General features: G+C 43.7%; 1 protein-coding gene across 3 annotated transcripts in view; it reads right to left on the reverse strand.

The window, feature by feature from the left end:
* The window catches only part of LOC109936458 (histone-lysine N-methyltransferase 2C-like), a 304,428-nt gene that overhangs the window by 56,652 nt on the left and 232,914 nt on the right, over positions 1–14,862 (reverse strand). The window lies entirely within an intron of this gene.

The following is a 14,862-nucleotide window of genomic DNA, read 5'->3' on the forward strand; positions in this document are numbered from 1 at the left end:
CTACCACCACCTCCGTGTTCCAGGCACTCACCACCCTTTGTGTGAAATACCTGCCTCGCACATCTCTTTTAAAATTACTTCTCACACGTTAAACCTGTGTCCCCTAGCAATTAGCCCTCCATCTGGGGAAAAAGCCTTATACTTTCCACTCTATCCATGCCATTCACAATCGTATAAATTTCTATCAGACCGTCCCTCAACCTCCTGCATTCCAGTGAAAACAATCCCAGTCTAGCCAACCTTCATAGCTAAAATCCTCCATACCAGGCAACATCCTGGTAAATCTTCTCTCTACTGGCTCCAAAGCATCCAGATCCTGCTGGTAGTGTGGTGACCAGAAGTGTACGCAAAATTAAGTGTGGCCTAACTAAAGTTCTACAAAGCTGCAGTATACCTTGCCTATCCTTATACTCAATGCCCCTTCCAATGAAGGCAAGCATGCCATAAGCTGTTTTTAACTACCTTATCTACCTGCATTGCCACCTTCAGTGATCTGTGGACAGGCACACCCAAATCCCTCTGCATGCTGATACTCCTAAGGCTTCTGCCATTCACTGTATAATTTCCATCTGTACTTGACCTTCCAAAATGCATCATCTCACATTTGTCTGGATCAAACTCCATCCGCCACTTTTCTGCCCATGCCTCCAACTGATCGCCACCCTGTACATCCTCTGACAATACTCCTTAGTATCCGCAACTCCACCAATCTTTGTATCATCTGCAAACTTACTAATTAGACCAGCTATGTTTTCCTCCAAATCATTTATGTACATCATGAACAGATGTCCCAGCACTGATCCCTGTGGAACACTAGTCACAGCCCTCCATTCCAAAAAGCATCCTTCCGCCACTACCTTCTATCTGCTACGACTAAGCCAGTTCTGCATCAATCTTGCCAGCTCACCCCGATACCGTGTGACTTCACCTTTTGTATCTCTTTGCCATGAGGGACCTTGTCAAAGGCTTTACTGAAGTCTATGTAGGCAACATCAACTGCTTTTCCCTCAATCATCTTCGTCACCTTCTCAAAAAACTCAATCATCATGTTAGTGAAGCATGACCTCCCCAACACAAAACCATACTGTCTATAGCTAATTAGTTCATTTACTTCCAGTTGCATATAGGTCTTGTCCCCGAGAACCTTTTCCAATAATTTCACCATCACCGATATGAGACTCTCAAGCCTGTAATTTCCAGGATTATCCATGTTACCTCTCAAACAATTCGACAACATTAGCTATTTTCCAGTTTGCTGGGACATCACTTGTGGCCAAAGTAGTTACAAAGATGTTTGTCAATGTTCCAGCAATTTGTTCTCTTGCCTCCCTCAATATTCTGGGATAGATCACATCAAGACCCAGGGACTTATCTACCTTAACACTTTTTAAGACACACATGTCTTTTTTTAAATAGCAAATTGGCTTAGAAACTCTACATTTCTCTTCCCCAAGATCATCCTCCATCAACTCTCTCTCTTTGGTGAATACTGACAAAGTATTCGTCTAGGATCTCACCTACCTCTTCTAGCTCCACACAGATTCCTTCCTTTGTTCTCGAGTGGGCCAATCCTTTCCCTGGCCACTCTCGCTTTTTATATATGTACAAAAAGCCTTGGGATTCTCCTTAATCCTGTTTGCTAATTACTTTTCATGACCCCTTTTCGCCTTTCTAATTCCTTGTTTAAATTCTTTCCTACTGTCCTTGTATATTTCAAGGGCTTCGTCAATTCCCATCCTCCTAGACCCTTACATATGCTTCCTTTTTCTTTTTGACCAAGGTCATAACATCCCTGGTCATCCAAGGTTCACATAACTTGCCATACCCATCCTTCATTTTCGCAGGAACGTACCACTTCTGAACTCTTATCGACTTGAGATACTCCCACATGCCCAATGTAGATTTACCCTACAACTGCCACCTCCAATCAACCTTTTCCAGCTCCTGTCTAATATTGTTGTAATTTGCCTTCCCCCAGATTAACACCTTCACCCGAGTCTGCCGTTATCTCTATCCACGAGTATCTTAAAACTCACAGTATTATGGTCACTAGTCCCGAAATGCTCCCCCACTGAAAATTCACTCACCTGGTCTGGTTTATTTCCCAAAACCAGATCCACAATAACCTCTTCCTTGTTTGGACTGTTTACATATTGTATCAAGAAATTTTCCTGAATGGATCTTACAAATTCTGCCCTATCCAAACTCCTAGCATGTAGGGAGTCCCAGTCAATATAGGGTAAGTTAAAATCACACACCACAACAACAGTTTTTACATCTTTCAAAAATCTGTCTACATATTCTCTCCTCTATCTCCTGCTGGCTGTTGGGAGGCCTGTAGAATATCCCCAGCATTCTGATTTCACTTTTCCTATTCCTGAGTTCTACTCATATTGCCTTGCTGCACAAGTCCTCTGATGCATCCTCCCTCAGTACAGCTGTGAGATGCTCTTCTACCAGTAACACAAGAGAGTTAGAGGAGCGAATATGTTGGCAAATTTCTGAATACAAAAGCAAGACAGCAACAACGGCTAGGGACTTCAACTACCTGAATATCAATTGGGTTGTAAACAGCATGAAAGGCACAGAGGGTGCAAAACTCTTGAACAAATTTAATAGAACCTTTCAGCCTGCACCGAACAAGCCCAAAAAAATGGTGCAATTCTAGATTTGGAAATTCAGTATGTCCGTAAGGACACTCACCAACTTTTACAGATGCACCACAGAAAGCATTCTACCCAGGTGCAAAACAGTCTGGTACGGTAACTGCTCTGCCCAGGACCACACAAAACTACAGAAAGTTGTGTGCCCAGCCCAGACCATCACGGAAGCCAGCCTCCCATCTACGGACTCCATTTACACTTCTCATCGCCGTGGAAAGGCTGCCAATATCATCAAATTCCCCTTCCCACACCGGTAATGCTCTCTTCCAACCTCTTACGGCAGAAGTTACAGAAGCTTGAACACGCATCAACAGGTTCAAGAACAGCTTTTTCCGTGTTATTAGACTGAAGGGACCTCTCTAACTTCAAATAATGCTGATCTTGCTTGTGCACTTCCTGTGTAGCCATAACCTTATATGCCTCGCTCTGTCTAAGCGCCCTATGATCTGTACATGCTTGTTTGCCTGTACTGCTTGCAAAACAGTTTTTCACCGTACTTAGATACATGTAATTACAATAAATCAAATAAGTCAAACCAAGTTTAGTCTTGGAAACAAACTGGGCAGGTGTATGAAGAAGCAATGGTTGATCATTTTGGAAATCATTAGATTTAACATCATTATGAAAAAGGGCAAAGACAGAATGTACTGATGTTCAGTTTAAGTACTGTCATGGCCACTCAGCTCCTGACCTCATTGCAACCTTAGTTCCAACAAGGGCAAAACAGCTGAATTCCAGAGGTGAAGTGAGAGGGACAGCCCTTGCCATTAAGACCACATTTGACCAAGTATGGCATCAAGGAGCCTTAGCAAAACTGGAATTAATGGGAATTACAAGGCAAACTTACTGCTGGTTGGAGTCATATCTGTCACATAGGTAAATGGTTGTGGTTATTGGAGGTCAGTCATCTCTACAGGAGGTCCTGAAGGTAGCGTCCTAGGACCAACCATCTGGAGCTGCTTCATCAATTAACTTCCCTCCATCATAAGGTCAGAAGTGGAGATGTTCACTCATGATTGCACAATGTTCAGCACCATTTGCACCTCCTGAGATACTGAAACAGTGCACGTTCAAATCCAAGTTCTGGACAAGATCATGCTTGTGCTGACAAGTGGCAAGTAACATTCAAGCCACAAAAATACCAGGCAACCATCATTCCCAATGAGAGACAATCTAACCACTGAACCTTGATATTCAATGTGCTACCATTTCCCCACTTTCAACATCCTTAGGGTTACCATTGACCAGAAATTCACTGGACTCACCTTTAAATACAGTGGCTACAGGAGCAGATCACAGGCTAGGTATACTGTGAGTAATTCATCTCCTGACTCCTCGAAGCCAGTCCACCAACTACAAAGCACAAGTCAAAAGTGTGATGGAATACTCCCTACTTGCCTAGATGTGGTGCAGCTCCAGTAAAAAAAAATGCTGGCCAGCCAGCAGTGCCAACGTTCCATGACTGAATAAAAACATTTAAATTGGGAGAAGGCAAACTTTACAGAGATGGCCTCGTGAATGTGAACGGTTACAGCTATGTGAAGGCAAGTCTGGGGAAAATCAGAGGGAGACATTTAAAAGTGAGATTCTTACGACACAGCACACGTACCCAATTAAAAAAAAAGTGGTAATACCAATCCAGAGTCCCCAGGTTATCCGTAAGTACACAGGAATAAAAGGGCACAGAATTAAGCAGAAAAACAGAGCTGTGACAATCTCAGAAAAATAGTACCTTAAGCTTAGAGGAAGATCGAAATTATATGGTGGAAATGAGAAAGGAAGTTAGGACAGCAAAGAGAATATACAAAAAACATTTTCTGGTTATTGCCGTAATGTAGAGGTGTCGGTGTTGGACTGGGGTGGACGAGGTCAGAGGTCACACAAACAGCAGATTATGGTCCAGCAGTTTTATTTGAAAACACAAGCTTTCGGAGCCTCAGTCGTTCTTCAGGTGTTAATGAAAGAGGTAGTATCAGATGCAGAATTTATAAGCAAAAAATCAATGGTGTGAACCTTCGATCTTTTTCATTCTACTAGTTCTTTAAGAATAGGAGGAGGACAAGGGAAGGGATGGCAATTCAGATGCAGAACTTGAATATGTGTGTAGGGTTCTTAGTGTACTTTGTCTATCTTCACAAAGGAGGGGGACGATGCAGACATTCTAGTTAGAGGAGTGGTGTGAAATATTGATTAAATAAGCATAATGAGAATGGAACCACTGGAAGGACAGACATCTTTGAAGGTAGCCATAGCACTAGGGGCAAATGAATTGCATCCTAAATAGTTGAAGGAAACCTGGGAAGACATGGCAGATATTCAGAGGATAATGTTCCAATCCTCACTAGATACAGAGAGGAATCAGACGACTGGAGGTCTGCAAAAGTTGTACCATTATTCAAAAGGGTTGAGAAGAATAGGTCAACTAATAACAGGCAAGCACTGACCTCAGTGATGGGCAAATTACTGGAATCAATATTGAGAGATGGGATTAACTGTTACTTCAAGATGCACAGGTTAATCAGGGATAGTCAGCATAATTTTAAGGGAAGATCACATCTCAACTTAATTTTTGAAGTAACAAGGAGTGATGAGTGTAGTGCAGTGGAATATGACAAGGTAGATCCAAAATGGACTTAGTAACAGAAAACAAGGTCAACAGATGTTTCTTCAAATGGAAAACAGGTTCTAGAGGTAATCCAAAAGACTCAACGTTGGGTCCCTTGCTATTTGTGCAAATATTAGTGATTTTGACTTAAACGTGGAAGGCGTGATAGGAAAATTTGTGCACAATACAAAACTTCACCAGGTAGCGAACAGTGAAGTGGATGGGCTGTCGACAAGGTTTCAACGGTTTGGTTGCGAGAGCAGAGAAGTGGCAAATGGAGGCAAATCCGGAGAAAAGATACATTATGCATTTAGAGTTAACATAGCAAGACAGTAACCTTCTGTTTATTGTGTACTGAGATGGGCAGGGGGAAATGAGGGACCTTGGAGTACATGCCTACAGGTCCTGAAAGTGGCAGGACAGTTAGATAAGGTTGCAAGGAAGGTACATGGCATGCTGCTCTTGACTGGGCAAGGTAATGAATACAAAAGCAGGGATTTAATGCTCAAACTATATAAGAGATTGGTTAGGCCACTGTTGGAAGTTTGTCATGACTCTACAGGAAGGACTAAATTGCTATAAAAAGAGTGTGCAAAGGAGATTTACTAAAGTGTTGCCAGCCCTTGAAAGTTGCAAATATAGAAGGAAAGACTGGATCAGCTTTGGCTGTTTTCCTTCGAACAGATAATGCTGAAGAGTGACTTAATTGAGGTGTTCAAAATAACGAGGGGTCTGAATATAGTGCATATGAAAAATCTGTTTCCCCTAGCGGAGAGATCAATTACAAGTGGGAACAAATTTAAGATGTTTGGTAAAAAGATTAGAAGAGATATGATGTAAAATCCTTTTCATGCAGAGGGTGGTATGTGTTGGAATTCACTACCCAGCTTGGTGAAATCCTCAACTCATTTGAAAGGAACCCAGATCTGTACCTAGAGCTCTAACTTGCAAGGAAAGAGACCTTGTACTGATAAGTGGCTTTAGAATGGCAGGTAGATTATTCAACTGGCTCAAACATGATGGGCCAAAATGGCCTCTATGGTTCTAACCGCTCAGTAACAATTAACAAACACTCATATCACTGGTTAAAGTGAGGCCTGGGTTCTGATCATTATGAAGGTAGCTAATCTTTCATCTCGTATCTATGACAACTATACTAAAGGAACCAATGGGACTTCATTGTTATCACTGCTGTTCCATTGAGGTATTGACTTGTATCCAGTATTCTACTGAACTTTTGATATATTACTGGTCCATGAATTTATTAATTCACTACTGCCCACTTCTCCATTTAATTCACAAACATCTTTTGCCATAGTAACTTAATTAGCTTGTAGCTCATTGTGGTCTTAATTCATTTCCTATTGCCCACACAAACATTGAGTCACTTTCAAAAATTATCGAAGTGATTATTCATAGAATTGAACAAGCTAGCCTAATTTTTAAAAATGCCAGCTCACAAGCACCAGCAAGCTTCGAATGGCAGATATCATTACAGCTAAGCTTGGCTTTGTTCTGATGCGCTCACCAGACAAAAACACTTCCAATTAGGATTTATGAGTGACACTCTGAATCATGAACTCGAGCAAATTTTCGCAATTTCTAACCCATAAGGTCTACTACCTCTAATTTGCTTAAGCAGAGTTCAGCCAGGGATTAAAACTGGTTTTGTATAGGTCATCCCATTTCAATAGAGAATCGACCAGTGAGGTCTTTCTTGATGCACCCAGTAGGTTAACATTATGTATGGACCAACATAATTACAGACAGTCCCTGAGTTACGAATGTGACCTATTCCCGAGTATGTTCATAAATCAGTGTGCATACACAAGTCGGAACACAATACAGTACATAACAAAATAGGCATTCCTAAGTACAAGGAAACATTCAAATATTGTACCCTTAAAAATAATACTGGTATAGGATCTCATTTGTAAGTACAAGCATCCATAAGTCACTCATTGATAAATTGGGGACTGCCTATATCAAATTAATTAATATTAGAACATTTTTTAATAAAGGTAAAAAGGTAAAAGAAAAAAAGGGAAGCAGCGAAAGTAAAAGCAAATCAGTATTATACAGAATTTTCAGCACGCTGATCATCAATATAGGAATGCAGGAACAGGAGCAGGCCATTCAGCCTATGAAATCTGTTCTACTATACAACATGGTCATGGCCAAACATTTTTTCTCTTTTACCTACAGAATCCTCCAAACTCTTTACACCTTTAGTAATTTAAATACACTCAAGGAATGAGCTTTCACAACTCTTTTGGGGGTTGGGGGGGGGGGGGGGGGGGTGTCAAGAATTACAAAAAAAACTCTCCTAGTAAAGAAAATTCTTCTCCTTCAGATCCTAAATAGCGTTCTCCTTATTTTTAATTTATGTCCCTGGTTCTAGACTCCCCAACCAGGGGTACTATCTTACTAATGTCCTTGACAGAAGGAAACAGCCTTGTCTGGCCTACATGTTAACTCCAAATCCACAGCAATGTGGGCAATTGGGCAATGGGCAATAAATGTTGACCTAGACAGTGATGCCATCAGCTTGTGAATGATTAAACTTGCATCTGTCTAATCCCTTTTAAGTATTTCGTAGGTTTCATGCATCTAAGTGGTACGAAAGAGAATATAGTAAAGGTTACAAGCTGTTTCATTTAGGGTCAATTGGATTCATTCATCACTTCTAGAACCATTGAACTGTCTTCAGTGCAATTGACTGCTATTTATGATGGGTCTACTCTGAAATTAACAGGGTGGTCTCAGCAGTAACCTTTACAGGAAGAAAGCAATCAAAATATTAAACAAATTCATTTTCTTGGAGCTTAAAAAAAGTAATTTTGACTACATATTTTGAGCACTGGTCATATCACTGGATAAAATTATTCCAGAGCAACTCTTTCAGTCAGCAAAGTTACAGTGATCAAATACAACGTAGATCACGTCTAAACACCAGCTCAGTTTCTTCACGATGCTAAGCTACTTTTCACGTTCATCAAATTCACAAATCATCTTTTCCTTTGATCACTCTCCTTCCTCTTAACTTGAATACCACTTGTTCTGAAATGCAACACTTGGCAAAAGTGACTGAAACCACTCTCAGAAAACAGCTGAAGCTTCTCACAGATAGTTGTCAGCAGGTTGGGACAATGCATCTGACAGCAGGATATAAAGGAATCCCTGGATAGACATCCAATCAGGTAATACGAGGTCTTTCAAACTGAAGAAAGGCAGCAAGTGCAATGAAGCCACATTTTTCCTGGACAGCTGTTACCAGAGGTAGTTGAATGACGTAGTGGAAAGATGAAGTTGTCAGGAATAAAGAGGCTGCCGGAGGTGGTGTTGGAGACTGGTACAATTACAACATTTAAAAAGCATCTGGATCAGTATACGAATAGGAAGGGTTGAGTGGGATACCGACGGAATGCTGGCAAATGGACTAGGTCAGATTGGGGTATCTGGTCGGCACAGATGACTTGGAAGTCAAATGAAACACTGGATTTAATTGCAAGGGGAACAGAATATAATATAGGACTATCTTGTTCCATTTGAATAGGACATTGTTGATAATGCACCTAGAGTACTGTTTATAGTTTTCTCTTTAACTAAGCAGGGATATCTACTCACATTAGGAGCAGTTCAGAAGCTGTTCATTAGGTTGGTTCATACGATAATGCAACCTTGTTAGGTTGTTCATGAGGCAAAGTTGAGTAGGTAGGCTCCATGTGACTTGTGAAGAGAGAGCTATCTTATTGAAACAGAATATTTGAGAGAACGGGGTTGACTGGGTAGATGCTGACAGGTTGCTTGTGGGAAAGTCTAGAACTAGAGTACATTGTTTAAATATGAAGGGTCTCCCATTCAAGAAAGACGATGGGGTGGAATTTCGACTCTGAGGATCATTAACCTTTGGAATCAACTTCCACCGAGAACAACTGAGGTCAAGCACTGAATCTGTCCAGAGTGGTATTAGACTTTTAATCAATGAAAAAAATCAAGCATTAGGAATGTGACTGGGAGAGACTGGAAAGGGGGTTACGGATATCATAACTTGAAACAAATTTGGGTTCTATCAAGGCCATTCGGCTCCCAACCTCATTACAGCTTTGTTTGAAATATAGACAAAAAGAGGTGAAATATAGAGACAAGATGAGAGTGACCGCCCTTGACATCAGGGCCACACAGATTGGTACCAAGGAGTCCAAACAAAACTGTGGCCAACTTAAATAGAGGGAAACTCTCTGCTAACGAGTCAAACTTGACACAAAAGACAACAGTTGTGGTTGTTGAAGGCCAGTCATTACATTCAAAAGCATCGGTGCAGCAGTTCCTTAGGGTAGCGACCGAGCAGCATGGTGGATCAGTGGCTAGCACTACTGCCTCAACACCAAGGACCCAGGTTCGATTTCAGCCTTGGCAACTGTCTGTGTGAAGTTTGCACTTTCTCCCTGTGTCTATGTGTTTTCGCCATGTGCTCTGGTTTCCTCCCACAGACCAAACAGTCAACAGGAATTAAAGGAACAAATATGCAGGGAGATTGTGGAGACTTGCAGGAGAAGTAGGGTTGTCATAGTAGGGGATTTTAATTTTCCTAACATAGATTGGGACTGCCACAGTGTTAAGGGCTTAGATGGGGTGGAATGTTTTAAATGTGTTCAGGAAAAATTTCTTCAAGCAGATACAGAGGGCTGTACTCAGGAAGGGGCAAAACTCAATCTACTTTTGGGAAATAGGGCAGGACAGGTGACTGAGGTGACAGTCGGGGAACACTTTGGGACCAGTGACCATAGTTCTATTAACTTTAAAATAGTTATGGAGAAGGACAAAGCTGGTCCAGAGGTTCAAGTTCTAAATCGGGGCAAATTTTGATGGAATTAGACAGGAGCAGGCAAACGGACTTCTGGCAAGTAGGCGGCCTTTACAAGTTTGATAGCTAGAGTTCAAGGTCTATGTGTTCCTGAGAGGGTGAAGGGCAAGGTTGGCAGGAGTAGGGAACCCTGGATGACAAGAGATATTGAGGCTTTAACAAGAAAAAAGGAGACATGGCTCAGGTACAGGCAACTGGGATCAAGGGAATCCTGAAGATATACAGGGAATACAGGAATTTACTGAAGGAGGAAATCAGGAGGGCGAAAAGGGGGCACGAGATAGCCTTGGCTGAGAAGATTAGGATGAATACAAAAGAGATTCTTGAAGTATATTAAAGGAAAAAGAATAACTAGAGAGAATAGGACTCCTGAAGGACTAAAGTGGACATGAGTGTGTGGAATCGCAGGAGATGGGCGAGGCCCTCAGTGAATATTTCTCTTCTGTATTTATCATGGAAAAAGACATGAAGACTTGGGAAGTTGGGGGAGTCAGTGGCAATATGTTAGGGACAGTCCATATCACAGTATATGAAGGTGGATAAATCTCCTGGTACTGAGCAGATATATCAAAGAAACCTGCAGGAGGCTAGAGAAGAAATTGCAGGGGCCCTGGCTGATACATTTGCATTGTTAGCCACGGATGAGGTCCCAAAAGACCGGAGGGTAGCGAATGTTGTGGTCTTATTCAAGAAGGGCTGAAAGAAAAACCTGGGAATTATAGACCAATAAGCTTAACATCTGTGGTAAGTAAGTTACTTGAGAAGATTCTGAGGGATAAATATACATGCATTTAGAAAGACAGGGTTTGATTAGGAGTAATCAGCATGGCTATGTGCATAGGAGATCTTGCCTCAAAAATTTGTGAAGAATTCTGATGAAGTGACCAGGAAGGTTGATAAGGGCAGGGCAGTAGACGTAGTCTATACAGATTTCAGTGAGGCCTTGGATAAGGTTCCGCATGGTAGGCTCCTCTGGAGGGTTAGATTGCATGGAATGCAGGGAGAGCTGGCAAATTGGATACACAATTGGCTTGACGGTAGGAAGCAGAGGGTCATAGTGGAAGGATGCTTGTCGGACTGGAGGCCTGTGACTAATAGTGTGCCTCAGGGGTTGGTGCTGGGCCCATTGCTGTTTGTTATCTAGATCAATGATTTGGATGAGAGTGTACAAGGCATGATTATTAAGCTTGCGGATGACACTAAAATAGGTGGTATTGTGAACAGTGAGGAAGGTTAACAGAAATTGCAGCAGGATCTTGATCAGCTGGGGAAGTGGGCTGAGAAATGGCAAATAGAGTTTAATATAGATAAATGTGAGGTGTTGCATTTTGGAAAGTCAAATCGAGGTAGGAGTTTCATGGTGAATGGTAGGGCCTGAAGGAGTGTAGTGGAACAGAGGGGCCTTGCAATTCAGGTGCACAATTCTCTGAAAGTGGAGTCACAGGTAGACAGGGCAGTGAAGGCAGCTCTTGGCACACTGGTCTTCATTAGTCAGGGCATGAGTACAGAAGTTGGGAAGTTATGTTGCAGTTGTACAGGACACTGGTGAGGCTGCACTTGGAGTACTGTGTTCAGTTTTGGTCACCTTGCTACAGGAAGGATGCTATTAAACTGGGAAGAGTGCAGAAGAAATTTACAAGGATGTTGCCAGGACTCAAGGGTCTGAGCTGTACGGAGAGGTTGGACAAGTTAGGACTTTTTTCTTTTCAGCTGGTTGGCGGGGGGGGGGCGGGGGGGGGGCGGGGGGGGGCGGTTTGGGGGAGCATCTTATAGAAGTGTACAAAATCATGAGGGGCATGGATAGGGTGAATGCATTCAGTCTTTTTCCCAGGGCTGGGGAATTGAGGACCCCAGGGCATCAGTTTAAGGTAAGAGGGGAAAGAATACTTGGGAGCCTGAGGGGCAACTCTTTTTTTTTTTTGAAAACAGAGGGTGGTACACAAATGGAAAGAGCTGCCAGCTGAGGTGGGTACATGAACAACATTTAAAAGGCACTTGGATGAATACATGGATAGGAAAGGTTTAGAAGGATTTAGACCAAGTGCAGGGAAATGGGATTAGTGTGGATGGGCAGTTTTGTTGGCATGGACCAGCTTGGGCCGAAGGGCCTATCTGTCCTGTGTGACTCTATAACTAAAGATGTGCAGGTTAGGTAGACTGGTCATGCGAAATTGTCCATACGGTGAAGTGATGTATAGACTAGGTGGATTAGCCATGATAAAAGCGGGTTACAGGGTCGAGGGCTGGCACAGGGTGGGATGCTCATTGGAGGATTAGTGCAGACTTAACAGGCCAAATGGCCTCTTTCCACACTGTGAGGATTCTATGAATATATAGTCCCAGGGGAAGCAGTAGCATAGTGGTAATGCCATTGGTCTAGCAGTTCACAACTCCAGGTAAATGGTCCGGGACAGTGGCTTGAATTCCACCATGGTAGATAATGAAATTTAAACTAAATAAAAATCTGCAATTAAAATGCTTTCCTCATTCTAGGCGCCACACTTTAACACTTTAAGGATGTGAAAACACTGAAAAGATGCAAAAGAATGGCTCCTGAGATGCGACCTGGGCACAGAAATGCAGATGGAGTTTAATCCAGACAAGCGCCAGGTGATGCATTTTGGAGGATCAAATTATAGAAGTGAATTGTACTGTAAATGGCAGGAACATTAACATACAGACGGATCTGGGTGCGCAGGTTCACAGTTCCCAAAAAGTGGCAACACAGGTGGCCAAGATGATTACTTTGGCATGATTACTTTCATCGGAAGGGGCAAAGGGGAATAGTCAGCAAACCATGTTGCAGCTATACAAAACCCTTGCTAGGCCACATTTGGAGTAGTGTGCACAGTTTTGGCCACCACACTACCAGAAGGAAATGGAAGGGGATAGTAGGAACTGCCGATGCTGGAGAATCTGAGATAACATGGTGTAGAACTGGATGAATACAGCAGGCCAAGCAGCATCAGAGGAGCAGGAAAGCTGACATTTTGGGTCGAGACCCTTCTTCAGAAATGGGGGAGGAGAAGGGGATTCTGAAATAAATACGGAGAGAGGGGGAGGCGGAGGCGGATAGAAGATGGATAAAGGAGAAGATAGGTGGAGAGGAGACAGGCAGGTCAAAGAGGCGGGGTTAGAGCCAGTAAAGGTGAATGTAGGTGGGAAGTTAGGGAGGGGAAAGGTCGGTCCAGGGAGGACGGACAGGTCAAGGGGGCGGGATGAGGTTAGGAGGTAGGAGATGGGGGTGGGGCTTGAGGTGGGAGGAAGGACAGGTTAGGGAGGCGGGGACGAGCTGGGCTGGTTTTGGGATGCAGTTGGGGGAGGGGAGATTTTGAAGCTTGTGAAGTCCACATTGATACCCTTGGGCTGCAGGGTTCCCAAGCGAAATATGAGATGCTGTTCCTGCAGCTTTCGGGTGGCATCATTGTGGCAATGCAGGAGGCCCAGGACGGACACGTCGTCCAAGGAGTGGGAGGGGGAGTTGAAATGGTTCGCGACTGGGAGGTGTAGTTGTTTGTTGCGAACTGAGCGTAGGTGTTCCGCAAAGTGGCCCTCAAGCCTCTGCTTGGTTTCCCTGATGTAGAGGAGGCCACAACGGGAACAGCGGATACAGTATACCACATTAGCAGATGTGCAGGTGAACATCTGTTTGATGTGGAAGGTCTTCTTAGGGCCTGGGATGGGGGTGAGGGAGGGGGTGTAGGGGCAGGTGTAGCACTTGCTCCAGTTGCAGGGAGAAGTGCTGGGGGTGGTGGGGCTGGAGAGGAGTGTGGAGCAGACAAGGGAGTCACGGAAAGGGTGGTCCCTCAGGGAAGCAGATAAGGATGGGGAGGGAAAAATATGTTTGGTAGTGGGGTCAGATTGCAGATGGCAGAAGTGTCGGAGGATTATGCGTTGGATCCGGAGGTTGATGGGGCTTTAGGTGAAGACGAGGGGTTTCTGTTTTGGTTGTTATTGCGGGTAGGGGGTGTGAAGGATGAGTTGCGGGAAATGCGAGAGACATGGTCAAGGGCATTTTCAACCACTGTGGAGGGGAAGTTGCGGTCCTTGAAAAACAAGGACATCTGGGATGTCCAGGAGCGGAATGCCTCATCTCGGGAGCAGATGCGGGGGATGCAAAGGAATTGGGAATAAGAGATGGCATTTTTGCAGGAAGGTGGGTGGGTGGAGGTGTATTCTAGGTAGCTGTGGGAGTCAGTAGGCTTGAAATCGATATCAGTTTCCAGGCGGATGCCAGAGATGGAGATAGAGGTGTCCAGGAAGGAGAGAGAGGTATCAGAGATGGTCCAGGTGAACTTAAGGTTGGGGTGGAAGGTGTTAGTGAAGTGGATGAACTGTTTGAGCTCCTCGTGGGAACACGAGGCGACACCATTACAGTCATCGATGTAACGGAAGAAGAGGTGGTGGAAAGGGCCAGTGTAGCTTTGGAAGAGGGATTGTTCCACGTATCCTACAAAGAGACAGGCAAAGTTTGGGCCCATGCAGGTACCCATGGCCACCCCCTTTGTCTGTAGGAAGTGGGAGGAATTGAAAGAGAAGTTGTTTAGGGTGAGGATGAGTTCGGCTAAGCGGGTGAGGGTGTCAGTGGAAGGGGAATGGTCGGGCCTGCGGGACAGGAAGAAGCGGAGGGCCTTTCGGCCATCTGTATGGGGAATGCAGGTGTATAGGGACTGGACGTCCATGGTAAAAATGAGGTGTTGAGGACCAGGGAATCGGAAGTCTTGGAG

This window comes from Rhincodon typus, chromosome 2, assembly GCF_021869965.1.
Source record: "Rhincodon typus isolate 14 chromosome 2, sRhiTyp1.1, whole genome shotgun sequence".
Classification (NCBI taxonomy): domain Eukaryota; kingdom Metazoa; phylum Chordata; class Chondrichthyes; order Orectolobiformes; family Rhincodontidae; genus Rhincodon; species Rhincodon typus.